Here is a 6,397-nt window from a genome sequence, read left to right as displayed (position 1 = left end):
ACATTGAAGAAGGCGGTAAGATTTGGGTGTTCTACAACCACCTGCCAGGCCTATCTATTGTCCTCAAATCCAGTCAGATGATCTCGCTTGTAGTCACCCTCCCGTCTCTTTCTGACCCGGTTGTCTTGTCCTTCGTCTATGCGAGTTGCTCTAGAATTCAGTGCCGGTCCTTGTGGGAGGACATGGTTAATTTGTCCAGGGCAGTGCAAGGTCCCTGGGCAATAGGGGGAGATTTCAATGCTACCGCTGTCTCCTCAGAGCGTAGGAGCTGTAGGAGATTCGACATGGCTAGCTCCAGAGATTTTGCTGATGCTATAAACAGGGCTGGGCTGATTGATGCAGGTTTTCTGGGGAACCGCTACACTTAGTGTAACAATCAGTTGGGTCGTGCTAGGGTGTGGGCGAGGCTTGATAGGTTTCTCATAAACAACCTTTGGAACACTGCTCTCCCTAACATGCAGGTTCAGCACCTACCAAGGCACAACTCAGACCACTCGCTAATGCTTATGGCTTTTCCCAGACTGCCTAGGACGTTCCTTAAACCTTTTCGGTTCCAATGAATGTGGGTATATCACGATTCTTTCAAGCAGGTTGTTTAGTCCGCCTGGGCAGCTGCTAGCGATCCGGATCCTCTGTTTAACCTCCTTAGAAAGTTGCAGAATATTAAAGCGGCATTCAGAGCCTGGAATAAGGAATCCTTCGACAACATTTTCGCTAATATCAAGCTCGCAGAGAGGGCAGTTTAGCAAGCGGAAGAACATATTCAGCATCTTCATCTGTCCAATGCGGATACCAGCTCGGTCCTCAACGAGCTTTGTGAGGCCAAAGCTCACCTAAATCATCTAGAAATCATGGAAGCAATTTATTGGAAGCAGAAATCCCGTAACCAGTGGCTGAAGGAGGGAGACAGAAACTCCAAATTTTTTCATGCGTCAACCAACATTAAACATCGGCACTCAACAATTTCTTCCATCAGGCTAGATTCGGGGCAAATCGTCGAGTCGCAGCAAGAGATTAAAGAGGTTGCGGTCAGATTCTTCCACAAGCAGTTTTCAGCCGGTGCGGTTGAACCAGGGGAGGATCTCCTTGCTTCTATCCCCGCGGTGCTAACCCTAGCTGACAACACCCTCCTAATGGCCCAGCCCTCCCTTCAGGAGGTCAAGGAGGCAGTCTCGGCCCTTTATCTTGATGGAGCCCCTGGCCTCGATGGTTTTTTCGGGGCTTTCTTTTTATCCTGCTGGGATATAATTGGTCATGATCTTCTTGCAGCAGCTAAGGTTTTCTTTTTGGGGAACTGTTGAGGGTCAAATATTGCATATCAGACCCATTTAGTGCATGGATTTACAAGCATGATGCCGATTAATGACCTGATTTAATCGTATTTGTGATACAGAGTGTATTTACGAGCATGGGCTGGAAAGGATGTTAAAAGCATGGATTTAACAGTCTGAAGTCACCAAGGCAAGCGAAGGACCCTAGGAAACCAAGATCGATAGATTTGCACGCCAGGGATCCAAGAAAATCAAGGAATTGAAACTCAAGTGGCCTGAAAAGTGTCCAGAATGTAAGATCATAGGGTTCCCACCATCTGATCAGTTCGAAACTCCATACGTGGCCTGAGGACCAAAAAATAACCGTACACGTCAAATTTTAGCCATTGGATCTCTCTGCAAGTGGCCCAACGGACAGATCAGCACACAATTTACTAATCTGGGGCCCACCTGATCGCTGGATACACCTCATCCTTGGACTCAACGGCTTAAATTAAAAGAGGAAGAAGATGGACGGTGCAGATTTCTCGCAAACATCATAGGTGGATCCCATATGAGAAAGAGGTGCACAGTACATAAGTGCACCAGCCGTGCACCCGTGCACTCAAAGTCGATCAGCAGGCGCTGACCGACAAAATTCGAATTTTTTTAAAAAAACGGAACAGCGTTAACGCTATTCATCTGTCGGATCTGCTTGTGGGCCCCAGGCATCATGCATAGCATCAATCGGGACCGTCCATTGTGTGCGTAGGTGGGGTATTCACCTCACCAAGGTAGTCTTTTGAGGCCATGTAAAATGTTGCAGAATCCTAACCGTTAAAGGCATGATGAACGGCGGAGTAGAAGTTATTGTGGGCCACATAGAATTTGGTCCAAAAGTAGTGCTTCCCACCTGGTTTTTCTAGTAGAACGCAGTGGACGGCTTGGATTTTCTAAAAAGACAGCGAAGTGGGCCCCACCATCAGTACAACGTAAGTACTACGCACCCTGTTTTCGCGTCCGGGAAATCCGAAATTTCCGGCCGATTGTGGGCCACTGCCTGTGATCGGATTGGTGATCCAAACCGTCCAGATGATGACCAAGCCAGGAATGACCCTAGCCATGAAGCCGGTTTTGAGGTTACTGGACGGCGAGCCACCCAACCTGAGGCAAAACGCAACTCCTCTTGCGTTGCTACGCACGCTGCTGCATCGCTGGCTGTGAAGCTTTCCGCAGTCTAATCCCTTCAAGACTCCACAGCAGCAAACGTGAGGAGTTTTCTTGGGCTTCGACGAGAGCGCTATAAAAAAAGAGAGGGAGAAAGAGTAATCATGAGGAAACGGAGGTGAAGAAGACAGGGAGCAGCAGGTGGGTGCGTTTTCTGCTGGACCGTGGGACAGTTTTGCAGGACCGTGGGACAGCTACGGAACGGAAGAAAAGAGAGGAGATCAGCGCTCGTTTTGGGGACGTTTGAAGGGATCTCTCTGGTATAAACGAGAAGTGGTTTTTTTTTTCTCTTCTTCCTTCTTGTTCTTTTCTTTTCCTTTTTCTTTTGTTTAGTTATTTATTTAAGCCCATTCATGTGTGGCTAAACCTCTTAGCTAGGGCTAAGGGGTGAAGCTTGTGGCGTGATGGGAGATTCTACTTTGTGCCTTTAAATTTCATAAACTGAATTTGATTTAGTGATGATTATAAGGAATATTTTTCTTAGCTTTTAATGGTCTGTTGTGACTGAAATTACAATGGGTTTGCAATGGCTCTGAATATTTCTTTTCCCTTTTTATGTTTATGAAGTCAGGAAGCCCTGTTGTTCATCATTGTCACATGGGCATGGTAGGATGACAGTATCCTTCCTGATCTTCATACATTGTTGATTAGTTGGTAATTAGTTTAATCCTGTTGTTTGCTTTGTCTCCTGGGCATGGTTAGATGATGGAATCTATTCTAATTCATATACTTTCATCCCTTAAAAACCAGATCAAGTAAGTTCAGTTTGAATTCCATAATCCTTGATGCAGGCATAAGATCTCCCTGATCTCTACAAGTGGATCCTCTGAATCCCTAGTTTCCCTTCCTCTGAATTCCTTAAGTTTTACATTAATCTCTCACTATTATTCATCAAGTTATATTTGATTTAGATTGCATCTTAAGCTAGTTCTAGTTCTATTTAGTTTCAGGAAACGTACAAGTTTCAGTCCCTGTGGATTCGACCTCGGTCTTACCGAGTTTATTACTACATCACAACCCTATACTTGGGGAGTGAACAAGTTTTTGGCGCCGTTGCCGGGGACTGACGGTTACGATTCTCTGAAATTAATTAGTTTTAGAATTAGGTTAAGATTAGGATTTTACTAACTTTAGGCTAAAAGTTTTTATTTTATTCTTAGAAACTAACTTGTTTCCATATTTTGTAGGATCCTGACATAAGTCCATAAATTGGTAATTCCTTCCTAATCTCTTTACTTTTTCTACCTTTTAGAATTAGGGTTTAAATTTTGAAAATTTTAATTCTAGTATTTTTTCTATTTTTAGGAAGCAGTTTATTTTTAGAAACTAGGTTAGTTATTTCTCTTTCTAGAAAAATCCTCTAATTTTAGAAACTTTTCTCTTTTGTTTTTCACTTTCTATTTTTAAATCTAATTTATTTCCTCATTTATTTTTAGAATTTTTGTTTAGAAACTAACCTTCCTATTTTGTAGGCCTTTAAGATAGAAATTTCTAATTCGGTAAGCTCCTTCCCTACTTTCTATTTTTCAATTCTCTGTTAGTAATTGACTTTCTAGTTTAGGACTTTCCTAATTTATTTTAGAAGTTTCCACTTTCTTTTAGAAATCAGTTTACTGTTATCTTGCTTTTAAAGGATTGTTTTTCTCCTTTTTAGAATCTAACTTATTCTTGTTTTATTTTGCAGGTCCTTAACTTAGGGGCTTCAATTTGGTAATTTCTTTCCAACTCTCCCTCTCTTTCTTTCTAGATTTTCTTTTTTTTTTTTTTTTTTTAGGATTAGACTTTGAATTTGATTGAGGGCTGCGAGTGTTTCAAGCCCAAGTGGGCCCGTGACAACACTCGACGTCTCTTGACTGAAGGAGGATTGGTTGAGGGGTTGACTATCCATCGCAGGATTAGACACCGCTCGAAATCCCCTGAGTTAACTGAGGTTATGGCTGAAGACCAACCTCCTCTACTTTCACCTAGGGTGGAGGATACCCAAGATGAAAATGAGGTGCAACAGGCACCCCCGCCTCGTACTTTACGAGATTATCTACAACCAGCGGGAGTGAGTACGCCCTCATGCATGATTTTTCCTGAAAATACAGGACAAATGGACATCAAGCCAGGAGTTATCCAACTCCTTCCCAAATTCCATGGACTTGAATCAGAGAGTCCATATTTACATTTGAAAGAGTTCGATGAGATTATAGCTACATTATGTTTTCCTATTGTATCTGAGGATACAATTAGACTGAAACTCTTTCCTTTTTCCTTAAAAGAGAAAGCTAAGACGTGGTTACATTCACTGCGTCCTAGATCCATTGGCACATGGAACGACATGCAGAGGGAATTCATAAAAAAATTCTTCCCACATCATAAAACGATTACCCTCAGAAAAGCAATCATGAACTTTGCCCAAAAGGAAGATGAAACATTCTTCCAATGTTGGGAAAGGTTCAAAGATTTGGTCAGTTCATGCCCACAACACGGATTTGAAACGTGGGGCATTACAAATTTTTTCTACGATGGACTGACATCTTCCATGCGCCAAATGGTCGAGACAATGTGTAATGGAGAGTTCATCAACAAAGATGTTGACGAGGTATGGGATTACCTCGATAGTCTCGCTGAAAAAACACAATCATGGGACTATTACCCAATGGCAAACACCACGTCTAGGCCGACTCAATTAAAGGAAAAAGGTGGATTATATCTCTTAAAAGAAGAGGATGATCTCAAGTGTAAAGTGACTACGCTCATAAGGAAAGTTGAGGCCATGGAAGGAAAGAAGGATAAGGTCAATGAAATTGTTTGCGGCATCTGTGATTGCAACATTCACACAACTGAAAACTGTCCTACAATACCCGCCTTTCGAGGAGTGTTGAATGAACAAGCCAACGCCGTAAATAATTATCAAAGACCTTTTACTGGACCTAACTCCAACACATACAATCCTGGCTGGAAAAATCATCCAAACTTTAGTTGGAGGAATGGACAAACGGCGACTCCTTCAGGTTTCTTCAATCAAAATCCAAATCAAGAGAAACCTCAAGAGGAACCTGTTCAAAATCCCCTACAAGAGCTGGCTCAGGCAATGCGGGAAATTACAGTTTTTTTGCATTAGATTGACTCTCGTATGTCGGTTATAGAAATGTGGATGCTTCCTGCACAACCGCTCCCCAATCCTAAACCGCAATACGAGACAAGTGATCCCAACTCTTCAAATCAAATGGGGCATGCTAAATCCATCACCACTCTTAGGAGTGGGAAGATCATTGATAAAACCCTTCCGGTTAGGCCCGAAAAGCCTCAAGAACCAGAAGAGGACAACAATAATGAATCTAGTGAGGCCCCACAAAAATTAGAACCGAAACTTCTAGAGAAGCCGGTTGCTCCATTCCCCAACGGTTGGTTTCACCAAAACCTCTCTCTAACTCTCGGGATATCCTAGAGGTGTTGAAACAAGTGAAAGTCAACATTCCTCTACTTGATGTCGTTAAACGATACCTTCATATGCCAAATTCCTAAAAGACTTATGCACGACCAAAGGGCGGAAAATTATTCAAAAGAAAATCTTCTTGACGAGAAAGTGAGTGCCATCCTGAAGCAAGACGTGCCACAGAAATTAGATCCTGCTAGCCCAACCATATCATCTGTAATCGGGAACCATCGAATTGATCATGCACTTCTTGACTTAGGAGCGAGCGTCAATCGAATTCCCTACTCGGTATACAAACGGTTAGGTTTGGGTGAATTGAAACCCACCCTAACCACACTACAACTGGCTGATCACTCTGTTCGCGTACCAAGAGGGATAATTGAGGATGTGTTTGTCCAAGTTGATAGATTTTACTACCCTATAGATTTTATCATCCTGGACACCGAACCCATCAATAACATGAGCACTTAGATCCCCGTCATTCTTGGTCGCCCAT

The 6,397-nt window shown here is 42.8% G+C and overlaps 1 non-coding gene across 1 annotated transcript; it reads right to left on the bottom strand.

Annotated features, from left to right (window-relative positions):
- Positions 1-4,848: 4,848 nt before the first annotated feature.
- On the bottom strand, positions 4,849-4,955 carry LOC131234242 (small nucleolar RNA R71). The gene has a single exon (XR_009165646.1). It is a non-coding gene; the product is annotated as a small nucleolar RNA R71 (small nucleolar RNA).
- Positions 4,956-6,397: the final 1,442 nt, after the last annotated feature.

Source organism: Magnolia sinica, chromosome 18, assembly GCF_029962835.1.
Source record: "Magnolia sinica isolate HGM2019 chromosome 18, MsV1, whole genome shotgun sequence".
NCBI lineage: Eukaryota > Viridiplantae > Streptophyta > Magnoliopsida > Magnoliales > Magnoliaceae > Magnolia > Magnolia sinica.
Note: the sequence above shows the minus strand (reverse complement) of the source record. Positions and strands in the feature narration are given on the sequence as shown.